The following is a 14,712-nucleotide window of genomic DNA, read 5'->3' on the forward strand; positions in this document are numbered from 1 at the left end:
GTAACTTCCTCTTTCTCTTCCTCTCACACACATACACACAAATCACATAATCTTCTGTTGCTTTATCAATACTGACATAATTAGACCCTAATTAACCCTAGTTAATTACCTAACTATTGTCTTGATTCGTGAGTAGGACAGAGAGAGGGGGGGGGGGAGATGAAGATAGAAGGTACAGAGAGACAAAAATAAGATAGGAAATGGAAATGAGTTTATGTTATCAAAAAACAAGGTTACAAAGAGTGAGTTAAGGGCTAAAGATTGGTGTTGAACCGAATGAGTTGTAATGAATCAATAGACACCTATTTATAGGTCCGTATGGAAGATGAAGATAGAAGGTACAAAGGGACAAAAATAAGATAGGAAATGGAAATGAGTTTATATTATCAAAAAACAAGGTTACAAAGAGTGAGTTAAGGGCTAAAGACTAGTGTTGAACCGAATGAGTTGTAATGAATCAATAGACACCTATTTATAGGTCCTTATGGAGTATTCTAGAATGTTCTAGAATATTCTAGAATATTTTAGATATTTATGATATTCAATATAATCATGTAGAATGTTCTAGAATACTCTAAATATCTTGTAATAACTAATAATATAATTATTAAAATTGTATATCATATATGTTATTATAATGGTAAAAGGTCTAACATATAGACCAAGACATTGTGAATTCGAATCCTTGTAACCCAAAATGTATCTCTTCATGCCATTATGTCTCTTTTTCGACGACGAGTTCCACGAGTTGGAAGACAAGATTTCAAACTTGGCTTATGGGGATATTTGTTGTGAAATGCAATAATCATGTGAGAGGCATTCACAAGATTCTCGGGAGGCTCCCATGTTCGATCATTAGGTGTATAACCTAACTTGTCAACCAAATTATACAGTTTGTTGCGGACAATCTTGGAGACATGAATGACAACAACTTCATATTCAGCGCCATTGGAAACGTCGAGTGGAGGTGGGGGAGATGTAACACGGCCCGGAATAGAGCTTGTTGTGCAGGGTTCCAAAAGTGAAACATGGAAGACTAGGTGAAGACGCATATGAGGAGGAAGGTCAAGTTCAAATGCCAGATCATTGATCTTACCATAGATCACATATGGGCCGAAATGTTGTGTAAAGAATTGAGAATGATTCTGTGCAGCGGTTGTGTGTGTGTGTGTGTGTGCACGTGAGACGAGAGAGAGAGAGAGAGAGAGAGAGAGAGAGAGCTCTAGACAAGAAAAAGAGAGAGGGAGAGAGCACTAGACAAGAAACTGTATATTACATCCAACAATGACTAAGTTACAAAAGGTTGGTTTCAATACCAACTGATCTAGGGCAAATGCCCTTTCTACTAATTACAAATCAGCCTAGTATGATGTCCACCAGCTTGTGTGAACACTGTCTCAACACGCCCCTTCGAACACAACTCTCAGATGTCAAAAAGTTGTTTTGGCTCGGTCTAATACTTCGATTCGGTTGAATCGGTTTCGACTTCGCTTCTCAATTTCGGTTTTCGACATGGCTTGCGATTCCGATTGTTCGATTGTTCGTGTTCGGTTGTTTGATTGTTTGTTCGTACTTCGACTGCTCTAGTCGGCCTCGATCGACTAATTGGTTATTGCTCGACATCGGCTGCTATTGTACTCCGCCTCAAGCGTGGGTGGTCAGTGATTGAGAGACCAAGGTTCGTCGTGAACTGCCGCAACTTGTCGATACCCAGGGCTTTTGTGAATATACTAGCAACCTGGAGGTTCGTGTTGCTATGTTGTAAATCGATATCACCCATTTGAACGCGTTCGCGAATAAAGTCAAATTGCACTTCAATGTGTTTAGTCCACGCGTGGAATACCGGGTTCCGAGCGAGGTAGATGTTGCTCATGTTGTCACAGAAGAGGCGAATTGGATCTTGACAGGAACGCCCAGGTCCTTCAAGATGCATTTGAGTCAGATAGCTTCGCACGCGGCAACTGTTGTGCCTCTGTATTCGGTCTCCGTGCTTGACATTGCGACTGTCGGCTGTTTCTTGCTGCTCCAGGAGATCGCTAGACTGCTAAAGGAGAAGACGAATCCAAAAGCGGATCGTCTATCGACTTTATAACTAGCCCAGCTTGCATCTGTGTACCCTTCGAGTCAAATAAGCATATTCGACTTATACATGATGGCGTAATCCATCGTCGTACTGACATACCGAAGTATCCTCTTAGCGCAATCGAGATGATCATTTCGTGGGTTCTGCATGAATTGGCTAAGTAGGCCGGCCAAATAGTTAAGATCGGGTCATGTGATGGTTAGATAGATTAGGCTACCGATCAGTTGTCGATACTGAGTCGGCTCACACTCGGTTGTGCCCGAATCGACATCGAGGTTCAGATTTCCATCGAGAGGGGTAGACAAAGGTTTGAACTCGGTCATTCCGAACTTGTAGAGTAAGTTGAGAACGTAATGTCGTTGAGTGATTAATATCCCGATTGGTGTCCGAATTACTTCGATACCAAGGAAGTAATGGAATTTGTGCATATCATTCATTTCGAATTTGCCGGATAGGAATGATTACTAGATCCTTTCCTCTGATTACTAGATCATCCACGTACAGGATGATAAAAATTGGGTTGTTCAACTCGTTTCGGATGTTTAGGGAGTTGTCCGATTTCGACATTCGAAAGCCAATTTGAGGAGATACTGAGTAATCTTCGAATGCCAAGCACCCGACGCTTGCTTAAGGCCGTAGAGTGGCTTCTTTAGTCTACAAACTGCTTTCGGATGATTTTTTTATTCAAATCCGAGTGGTTGTACCATGTACACCTCCTCTTCTAATTTGCCTAGAAGAAAGGTGTTCTTGACGTCCATTTGGTGGAGATGCTACCCTTTCGCGGCTGCGAGTACAATTACGGTTCGCACAATCGTCATCTTTGCCACGAGGGCAAAGGTCTCCTTGTAATCGACTCTGTGCATTTGTGCGTATCCTTTTGCGATGAGTCGTGCTTTGAAGCGATTTACGGAGCCGTCGGCATTGTATTTGACCTTATAGATCCATCTGCAACCAATCGCTTTCCTGTGAGGTGAATGAGGAACAAGATCCCATGTCTCGTTTTTGCACAAGGCCTGCATTTCTTCATTCATCGTGTCGACCCATCGCGATTCCTTCACGGCTTCGGAAAGTGTTTTCGGCTCTCCAACAGTTGCTACCTTCATCATAAAGGCATAATGATACGCCATGTACTCATTGTAACCGAATCGGGTTACCGAGATCTTTTCACGGGTGGACCGGCGTAGCTTCTCGTTCGCGGAGACTAATGCTTTCTTCGTACCATTCATCTATGTTGCTTGCACTTCCGCATTGACGGCCTTGTTCCCGAACATATGTTACGAGCATGACCATATAATATCCCGTGGTGAGAATTTACTGTAGTATTCTATACACGTGGATAAGTGTGAGGGTTAAACGAGAGTGTAAAGAAGGGGAAGATTACTTTTAATCCTCGGGATTGAGACAACCCATTAGGCCAAGTGTGAACATGGCTGGGGGCCTTGGGTATCGCTATAAATAAGAGGCCTAGCTACCCTCAGTTCATCATTTGGTAATGTTGGGGAACAAGGCCGTCAATGCGGAAGTGCAAGCAACATTCATGATGAAGGAGAACTTGTGTATGCGCATCAGCAAGATAGACACACACAGAGGGAGAGAGAGATAGGCACAAAGAAAGACAACCAGTATATTCCAAGAGCAACAGTTACAAAGAATGACAACCAACCTTTTCTAAAGGTTACAAAGTCACTTTATATAGTGACTGTCCTAGGGCAACTACCCTTTATGTTATTTATAGAAATAGCCCAACCTTGGGTTGTCCAAAGGGACAGTGTGAATACGACCATTATACACTCGTATTCGACAATCTGGATGATCGAGATGTCCAGGCCTTTGAACTCACTATCAAGGGAGTGAGTTGACACGTTGTCGATTGGATCTTCATATTCAAACATCTTGGCCTTCCCTTTGTCGAGTTTCAAACTCGGCCGAGATGTGCTTTGGTCTCTCGGGGGCTCATGTGGTCCACTAAGCCTTGTCGTAATCAGACTGTCATCAAACATGTGTCCGAGTTGAAATTTGTCTTCTATCTCTCATTAGGCCGGATTTTGGGTCGACTAGAGTAGAAATCAGAGTCGTCTTTGGATCGTACCAGGAATCTACCGATTCGTTGAAAACGACGTTGTCGGAGTAGTTGTGGTTCGTGTGGCGAAGTCATAGGGACTAAGGTTAAAAGGAGTTGGCTATATATTTTATAAGGCTTGTGCAACAATGTTAGAAAGATTAAGGATAGGAAGAACCAAATTCAGAAGTAATGTGTGAGAGACAGATGAGCATAGATAAGAGATAAGAGATATGATTCAAGAAATACGATAGAGACAAAGTATGATTTGAGAAGCAAGAGTATATGATATGAACATGATGTATATTAAGAATACAAGATTTTACCAACTTTACAATGCTTGATTGCAAGAACTTTCTCTACCAAATTCCGACTTGAACCCTCGACTTCCGCTTCAACTTTACAATGCTTTCAATCACAAGACCTTTCTCTGCCAAATTCCGACTTGAACCCTCGACTTCCACTTCTAAACACAAGATGTTTACCCAATGAGCTACTTCTTCTTCTTCTTTTTATTTTCTAGTTTCCTCTTCCTCTTCCCTTTTCCCTTTCACTCTTTAAATAGGTGCCTCCATGCATATGATGCATGTGAGGGTACAAGACATGCATGTCGTGCATGAAATGCATGTGATGCATGATTGCCATTTAGCATTCATGCATTACATGTGATGCATTATAGACATCTCGCTCATTTGAGCTTTCATGTATGAAAATATACATGGAATAAGTATAAACATGAAAATATACTTTACAAAAAGTAAAAGACCTAGCTTAATGGTATGTGCCTTGTATTTGGTATGTGAGGTCATGGGTTCAAGTCTATCTAATGTTATTGCACCTTAAAATAAATAACCCAACCTAGTGGTATGTACTTCGTACTTGGTGTGTGAGGTTATGGGTTCAAGTCTTTCAAATATTACAGAATCCAATATGTAAGTTTATTTTTATATTGTGAAGTAAATCCTTCACGATAACGTCTCGACTCACTCGAGCTTTTCGGGTAGATGGGTTGTAGCATTTGTACCCCTTATATTCGAGTGAGTACCCTACGAGGATACATTTCTTTGATTTTGGGTCGAGCTTTTGTCACGTCTCGTCGGGAATATGCACGTAGGCGATTGAGCCGAAAATCCGGACATATGATAAATCCGCCTTCTTTCCAAAAAACCTCTCATGAGGGGTTATGTCGTGTACCCCAAAGGTCATACACCTGTTCATGAGATATATGGCCGTGTTTGCCACTTCAGCCCAGTATGATTTCGGTAGGTTCTTCTCATTCATCATTTCCTGTGCAACTTTTACTATGTGTCGTTTCTTCCGTTCGGCTACATCATTTTCTTGAGGTGTATGTCGACATGAGAATTCTCGTCAAATTCCTTCCTTTCGGAGATACACCGTAAATTCGTCCGAGAAATACTCCTTTTCTCCTAATCGAAGGCATCGTACGTGTCGACATGTGGCTTGTTCGACTTCATTTTTAAACTTTTGGAAGTGTCTGAACACTTTGCTCTTTTGCCGCATAGGGTAGATCTCGGTGTGCTTGGAGAAGTCGTCGATGAACGTCACATAGTGTCAAAACTGAGAGAGAGAGAAAGAGAGAGAAAAAGATATAGAGAGATAATTGAAAGAGAATTATTATATTGAAGCGTAAAATGGATTACAAAGAGTAGGCTACAAAATGCCGTTGAACCAATTTAGGTTTGGGATGGGTGGTAGATCCCTATTTATAAGTAATAGAGAACTCTCTAGAATATTCTAGATTATCCTAGAATGTAGAGTAATCTAGAAGATCTCTAGAGTATTCTAGAAGGTTCTAGTGGTATAGAACACTCTAGAATATTCTAGGTCATTCTAGAATGTAGAGTAATATAGAATATTCCTATGATATTAGATCTCATATTCTAGAGACTATACATATAAGAATATTAATACAATGGTTAAGGATTTGACATGTGTACAACAAGGTCGTGGGTTCAAATCCTTTCGAGTCATAATGTGAGTGTCATGATCCTTTCGATGCATGATGTGACTGTTATCATGACACTATCCCCCTTTTTCGACGACACGTCTCACGGGTCATAGGGTTTGTATTAGGACCTGGTTTACAAGGATATTGGCGATGAAATGCATTGACGAGTTCTGCAGCATTAGAAAGATTTGTGGCAGGTTCCCAAGTTCGATCATTGGGGGTATAGCCTAGCCAATTGACTAAGTAATACAACTTGTTGCGCACGATTTTAGAATCGAGAACGACAACAACTTCAAATTCAGGCCCGTCCAAGAACTCGACAGGTGGGGGGGGTGTCGTAAGACGGCCCGGAATTGAACTTGTAGTATAAGGTTCCAAAAGGGATACATGAAACACCGGATGAAGATGCATGTGCGGAGGGAGGTCAAGACGAAATGCAACATCACTTATCTTACCAGTGATCATGTAAGGGCCAAAACGTTGGTAATCCAATTTACTGCAAGGTCGAGTGGTCTTGATGTTGTGTTGGAGAAGCCATACATGATCCCCAATGCGGAACTTTTTTGAGGAGTCTAGACGATGACGATCGACAAGCCTCTTGTGTGTAAATTGAGCATCGTGCAAATTGTGGAGAATGTTAGCTTGAATTTCTTGGAGGCGACTAAGATGATCCTCAGCAGCAGGGTTGGTAGGAACTTCTGGATGCGCATTCATCGTCCACTGAGGATGACAGCCCGTATTTGCGAAAAATGGGGAATATCCTGTAGAAGAATGGGTTGAGTTGTTGTAAGCGAATTCCGCCAAGTGCAAAAAAGCAACCCAATCATCTTGTTGATAGTTGATGAAACAACGAAGATATTGTTCCAATGTCTGGTTGGTGCGCTCTGTTTGGCCATTTGTTTCAGGATGATAGCCCGAAGAAAGCTTAACTGAAATGTGGAGAAGTTTGAACAGGTGCTTCCAAAACTTTGAGATGAATTGTGGACCACGATCACTAATAATATCATCCGGCAGACCATGATGCTTAAATACCTCCCGCATAACGAGATCAGCCGTCTCTTGACTAGTAATCGACTTTGTACATGGCAAGAAATGTGCCATTTTGGTAAATCGATCAACCACTGTGAGAATTGCATCAAAACCTTTTGAAACTGGGAGATCAGTAATGAAGTCCAAGGATATAGACTTCCAAGGTGTTTTCGGAATGGGAAGTGGTTGTAGTAAGCCATAGGGTCGGTGATGGGGATTCTTTGATCGACAACATATATCACAACTCCGAACATACTCAACAAAATGACGAAGGCAAGGCCACCAATAGCGTCGAGAAATTAATTCTAGAGTCTTGTGAACTCCAAAATGACCAGCCATTGGTGATTCATGGCAATGTTGCAAAACTTGTAGCCATGGGGGACCATCAGGAACATACAATAAATTTTGTCGAAATAGAAAACCATCATGCCAATAGAACTGACAATAGTCATTACGAGGATTTTTCGACTGTGAGCAAGAAGCACGATCCGGGACGATATGATCCAAAACATCCTTGGCGAAATCATCAGTGGCCATATGATCTCGAATGGAATCAAGAAGAGTGGAATTTTCAAGAGTTGTTATGGCGTTAACTACCATTAATCGTAATCGATTAGGACCCAAAAGGATTTGTTTTTGATGCTCAAATGCAGGTTCCCCTGGACGAAGTTCCATATAAGAGCGCCGAGAAAGAGCATATGCTTCTCCTTGCTGCATCCCAGGGCAATATATGATGATAAAGTCGAAGTGAGTCAAAAATTGCGCCCATCGGGCTTGTCGCTGACTCAAGACTCGAGCATTTTAGAAATAAGTCAGGTTCTTATGATCATTGTAGACAATGATCTGCTGAGAAGAACCTTCTAGGAAATGTCGCCATTGAAACGAATCCACGATTGCAAGAAGCTCTTTGTCATGGATCTCGTAGTTGATCTCTGCAGCTTCAAACTTTCGTGAATGAAAGGCGACAGGGTGTAGTTGTTCATCATCTCCAGTCTGCGAGAGGACACTCCCTAGTGCAAAATCGGATGCATCGGCTTCGAGGATGAAGCGTTTTGTTGGGTCGACATGTGCTAAGATAGGTGCCGTTGTAAATGCTCATTTTAAGCTTTCGAATGCCTCGGATGCATCTGAACTCCATATAAATGGTTGATCTTTATGTGTGAGTTGAGTAAGCGGAAGCACAACCTTGGAATAATCTTTAATAAATTTTCGATAAAAATTTGCAAACCCGAGAAAACATTGCACATCACGCACTGAAAGGGGTGATTGCCACTCTAAAATTCCTTGTACCTTCATGGGGTCCATAGCAATACCATTTGACGATACAACATACCCCAAAAATTCCACTTGATTCTGGCCGAAACTACACTTTTCTAATTTTGCGTAGAGACCATATTCTCGGAGTCGGCGCAGTACTTGACGAACATGTGCATCATGCTCCTCTTGGGTCTTTGAGTAGATTAAAATATCATCTAGGTAAACTATAGTGAAGATATCAAGAAAATCTTGAAAAATATTGTTCGCCATATGTTGGAAAACAGCAGGTGCATTCGTGAGACCAAATGGCATCACTGTATACTCAAAATGTCCATAGCGAGTGCGGAAAGTTGTCTTCCATTCATCCCCCGGGCGAATCCGAACTAGATTATATGCTCCGCGAAGGTCCAACTTCGTGAAATATTTTGCACCACTGAGACGTTCCAAAAGATTCGGGATTAATGGTAGAGCATATCTATTTCGGATAGTCACTTTGTTTAGCCCTCGATAATCAACGACCAACCGAAGAGTCCCATTCTTCTTCTTAACGAAGAAGATAGGTGCACCAGCAGGGGATCTAGAATGCCGAATGAATCCGTTTGCCAGATTCTCATCAATATATTCCCGCAAAGTCTCTAGCTCTACAGGGGAGAGATTATAAATTGGGCCCCATGGAGGTTCTTTCCCTAGTTGTAAGTCAATAGGGCAGTCGTATGGCCGATGCTCCGGCAATGTATTGGCCTTCACCTTATCAAAGACATCTGAAAACTCCTTGTATTTCTCTGGTAGTTTAATATCCGCGTCACGTGAAGTGGATGATGGAGTTGCTACTATTGCGAAAACGAACATGGCCTCGTTCCCCCCTTCCTCCCGCAACTGTCGTAAAGAGATGGGCGATAACTCTGGGGATCTATTAGCACATGTAGGAGAGAGGGATGCGGGATTTGTGCTTTTTTCCCGGGTCTCCTCAATTGTTCTTTTCATCCAATCAATCTTCGGGTTATGGAGTTCAAACGAGGGGAGACCTAGAACTATTGGGTGGTCCGGACTACGAATAATATTGAAAGAGATTATGCTTGCCAAATTGCCAAGAACTATCATAATTGGCTCGGACTCCTCGACTATATCTCCTGATGCTATGGGACGTCCATCGATGACTCCTACGGCTACTGGGTTGGGAAGCTTATTCAAGAGGATGTTTTGTGACAAGGCAAATTCACGATCCATGAAACAAGAGTTGGCTCTAGAATCTAGAAGGGCAGAGGCTAGGACTCGATGACATGTAGATGTGGTAAGCTCGACTTGTGCTGAAAAAACTCGACTCTCTTGATTTGATGAAATGGAACCACGACTAGGAACTAACTCTACATAGCTAGGATGGTCCAGCCAAATGGCTCCTATTTTGGCTGGACTTACTCGTTTAACACATCCTCTAATTGACTCAAGACATCGAATCTATTCTCATGACATGGACTATGAGGCTTATTTATGTTATTAGAAGTAACAATAGAACTCGATGTAGGGTTTTCATGGGCACTTACTTGGTATACTTGACGCCTAGGTTTATGTGGACAATTTACAGCTATATGTCCTGGACCACCACAATACAGGCAGAGGCGATGCGCTCGACGTCGTTGCTTCTTAGCATTTGATAACGGCCCACGACGTTGTGTTGACTCTATTTCCATCGGAGTTGGGCCATCCCTTGTAATGGGTCTAGAAACTTGTGGAGGCGTTGCGACTACGGAAGCGTAAGTCTGCTCAGGTTGGCGGCGTAACATTTGTTGGCGCTCAGAACGTTGCTCAAATAGGCGATTATCACATCGCACAGCTCGACTAATGGCTTCTATAAGTGACTTTGGATCTTCAGGGAAAGTAAGAAGAAGATCTTTGACATCATTTCTCAAACCTTGACGGAATTGATCCATTAAAGCTGCCTCATCCCAAGGGATATCACATGCCAAGAGACGGAAATCGGCTGCATAAGACGACGCGGGACGATCTCCTTGTCGGAGTCTTCGAATCTTGTTTATCGTTGTCCTAATGTTGTCGATGTCTCCGAAACTAGCTTGAAACTCTTTAACAAATGCCTCGAAATCCTCCAGCATATGGTGATTTCTTCTCGAGAAGTGGTGCGAACCATGCTAACGCCGTACCGCATAGCAAAGTTCCCACTAATCCCACACGAGCAGCATCAGTTGGATACCGATTGGGATGTAGCTGAATAACTAGACGAACTTGATTCAAAAAGCCTCGAAAAAAAGACCTCGTACCATCAAACTTGGCAGGGAGGCTAATCTTTGGCTCTCTAGGGGAGTTCTAAGCCCCCGACGCTTGCTCTCGTAATGACAATATAGTCGCCTCCAGTTGATGAACCCGCTGTGATAACTCTTCATATTGTTGAGCTTTTTCGGCGCTCACGTGTTGTAGATCTCCAAGTAGCCTTTGATTCTCATGCTCTAATGCCACAAATTTATTCGTGAGCATGTCGAGCTCAGAAAGAACACGAATGTATTCTTGTTTGCTCACGAACTCCATAGCTTATGAGGGGAGAGGAGAAGGAAGAAGAGAACTTGTTAGGGTTTGTGGAAGATGAAGAGATGAAAGGAAAAAAATTGGTTCAAACTGTCAAGACTGAGAGAGAGAAAGAGAGAGAAAAAGAGATAGAGAGATAATTGAAAGAGAATTATTATATTGAAGTGTAAAATGGATTACAAAGAGTAGGCTACAAAATGCCGTTGAACCAATTTAGGTTTGGGATGGGTGGTAGATCCCTATTTATAAGTAATAGAGAACTCTCTAGAATATTCTAGGTTATCCTAGAATGTAGAGTAATCTAGAAGATCTCTAGAGTATTCTAGAAGGTTCTAGTGGTATAGAACACTCTAGAATATTCTAGGTCATTCTAGAATGTAGAGTAATATAGAATATTCCTATGATATTAGATCTCATATTCTAGAGACTATACATATAAGAATATTAATACAATGGTTAAGGATTTGACATGTGTACAACAAGGTCGTGGGTTCAAATCCTTTCGAGTCATAATGTGAGTGTCATGATCCTTTTGATGCATGATGTGACTGTTATCATGACACATAGTAGTGGCAACATCCGAATGTTGCGGTCTGGGCTAGTCCCCACACATTTGAAAGTACTACATCTAGGATCCCTTTACTCACATTCCTCTCTTTTGAGAATGGATGTCGGTGTTGTTTTTCATATTGGCACGCCCCGCATATGCCCGTAATCTCTTTCTCAGTAAATGTTGGGAGTCCGATTACGACTCTATTTGATTATATCTTCTGGAGCTTTCGGAGATTGGGGGGAGATTGATGTGGTTGGTTCTCCTTTGCCACTGTTTCAAGTCTGTTTCAACTTTGAGGCCATTTGCGAACATTGCCGATTTCACCTCCTCTAATTCGAGGATGAACATTTGGCCTTCTCGGTGACCATGCACTATGATTTGAATCATCATCCTTTTCGATGAAACACCCTTCATTAATGAATCGTACCTGCATTCCTTGTTCGACAATCTGGCCGACAGAGACCAGGTTCTTTGTTGAACATTTGGCCTTCTCGGTGACCATGCACTATGATTTGAATCATCATCCTTTTCGATGAAACACCCTTCATTAATGAATCGTACCTGCATATCTTGTTCGACAATCTGGCCGACAGAGACCAGGTTCTTTGTGATGGTTGGGACATGCAAGACGTTCTTGAGGTAGGTTTGTTTGCCGTCATTTCCGAATGGAACATTTTCGACATGCCGAATTGGGTGAGTCGTATCATCTCTAATTTCAACATAGCTAGGTTAATCGGGCTTTCGTAATTCTCGGAACCAATCTTCATGGGACGTCATGTGATTGGATGCTCCCAAGTCGACAAACTATATGCTATCTGAAGAATCTGAGGTGCTAGTCGGGGCCTGAGCTGACATCGAATGTGCTTCATGCCTTATTACGAACATCCTACCATGATCTTCGTAGTCAGAATTCGAAGCGTAGTTCATGAGTTGTCGGCTAGTCGACGCCGAGTCTCATATCATTTTTCGGCACTCCTCTTCATAGTGGTCGTGTTTTCCACAGTACCCGCATTCGATCGGGTTGTTACGATTGCTCGGTCTGGTGGGGTGGCTCCCCCTTCTGCCAAACTCTCTGGGATTGTTCCTGTCCTCTTGCCATTGGTGGGAGTTATGCTCTTGGGTCGGCCGACCATGTCGGCCTCGTCCGAACCAACCTCTATTTTCACGGCCGAATCCTCTTCTATCATTCGACTGTGAGTAGAGCATCTAACCATCAGACGCATTGTTCCTTTGTCGAACATGATTTTCTTCGACCAATAGAATGGATTTAAGGCTGAAAAAGGACGGAGGGTTCTTCCTCGCAAGAATGGTCGATCTAAGCATGCCGAATCGAGGTGCCAATCCACCGAGGCATATTTGCACCATTTCGTCATCATCAGGGAGGGTTCTCCATCACAAGAATGGCCGATCTGATCATGCCGAATCGAGGTGCCAAGCCGCTGAGACATATTTGCACCATTTCGTCATCGTCGGGGAGGGTTCTCCCTCGCAAGAATGGGCAATCTGATCGTGCCGAATCGAGGTGCCAAGCTGCCGAGGCATATTTGCACCATTTCTTCATCATCGGGGAGGGTTCTCCCTCGCAAGAATGACCTATCTGATCGTGCCAAATTGAGGTGCCAAGCCTCCGAGGCATATTTGCACCATTTCTTCATCGTCGATGACGACATTAATCGAATCGAGGGCATCGCACAGCTCCTTGATCTTCAAGGTATAGTTGGTGAGGAACATGTCCCTCTGTTGCATGTTGTTTAGGTTCTGTCGAAGTTGGAGCTTTCGTGTAGCCGTATTGGCCCCAAAAATCTTCTTGAGATTTCCCCAAGCTTCTTTCGGCGTTTTCAAATCCCGAATATAGCCAAGCATGTGGGCTTGGATCAAGCTACCTCGTGCTTTGATACCATGTAAAGAATCGAGAGTGATTCTGTGCAACAGTTGTGTGTGTGTGTGTATGTGCACGTGAGACAAGAGAGAATGAGAGAGAGAGAGAGAGAGAGCTCTAGACACGAAAAAGAGAGGGGGAGAGAGATCTAGACAAGAAACTGTATATTACATCCAACATTGACTAAGTTACAAAAGGTTGGTTTAAATACCAACTGATCTAGGGTAAGTGCCCTTTCTATTAATTACAAATCTAGCCTAGTATGTTGTCCACTGGCTAGTGTGAACACTATCTCTATGGGAAGTTGAGTTCGATTCTCAACATGTTGATAATCCAATTTGAAGCAAGGTTTTAATGCTACCTTGTAAGAGCCATACACGATTTCCTACTTGAAATGTAGTCGATGAATCACGTAGATGACGGTCGACAACCTTCTTTTGAGTGTTTTGGGCGTCACATAGATGGTAAGAAAGTATATCTTGAATTTCTTGGAGTTGAGTGAGCCGATCTTCAGCAACCGAGTTTGGTGGGATGTCGGGATGTTCAAGTAGCATCCAACGAGGATGGTACCCAATGTTCGCAAAAAATGGGGAATATCCAGTAGAAGAATGTTCAGAGTTGTTGTAAGTGAATTCCGCCAAATGTAGTAGATCATATCTTATTGATAGTTGACAAAACAACGAAGATATAATTGCTCGATTGTTTGGTTGGTGCGCTCACTCTACCCGTTAGTTTCTGGATAGTAGCCGGAAGAGAGTTTGCAAGAAGTATATAAGAGTTTGAACGTGTGTGACCAAAATTTTGAGACGAACTCGGGACCCTGATCATTGATAATATCATCTGGAACACCATGATGCAGAAACACGTCCCGCATGAGTAAATCAATTGCCTCATGGCTAGTAATGGCCTTCGTGCATGGAAGAAAATGTGCCATCTTCGTAAAACGATCTACTACGGTGAGAATAGAATCAAAACCCTTGGAAGGTGGGAGATCCATAATGAAATCCAAGGAAATAAATTTCCATGGGCTCTTAGGAATAGGCAGTGGTTGTAATAAGCCATATGGATGTTGTCGAGGCTTTTTTTATCAGCACATGTATCACAACTACGACCATAATCCGTAGCAAAATGGTGAAGTGGTGGCCACCAATAATGGCGAGAAATTAACTCAAAAGTCTTGTGGATGCCGAAAAGTCTAGCCATTGGTGTGTCATGACATTATTGCAAGACTTGGAGTCGAGAAGGACTGTCAGGCACATACAAGAGATTTTGTCGAAAAAGTTAAAACCATCATGCCAACTGAACTAGGTGTAGTCTGGACGAGGATTTTGAGATTGGGAGCTAGAAG

The sequence above is a fragment of the Azolla caroliniana genome, unplaced genomic scaffold, assembly GCF_043228905.1.
Source record: "Azolla caroliniana isolate FFs.n. ecotype wild unplaced genomic scaffold, voAzoCaro1.0.p SCAF_4, whole genome shotgun sequence".
Taxonomy (NCBI): Eukaryota; Viridiplantae; Streptophyta; class Polypodiopsida; order Salviniales; family Salviniaceae; genus Azolla; species Azolla caroliniana.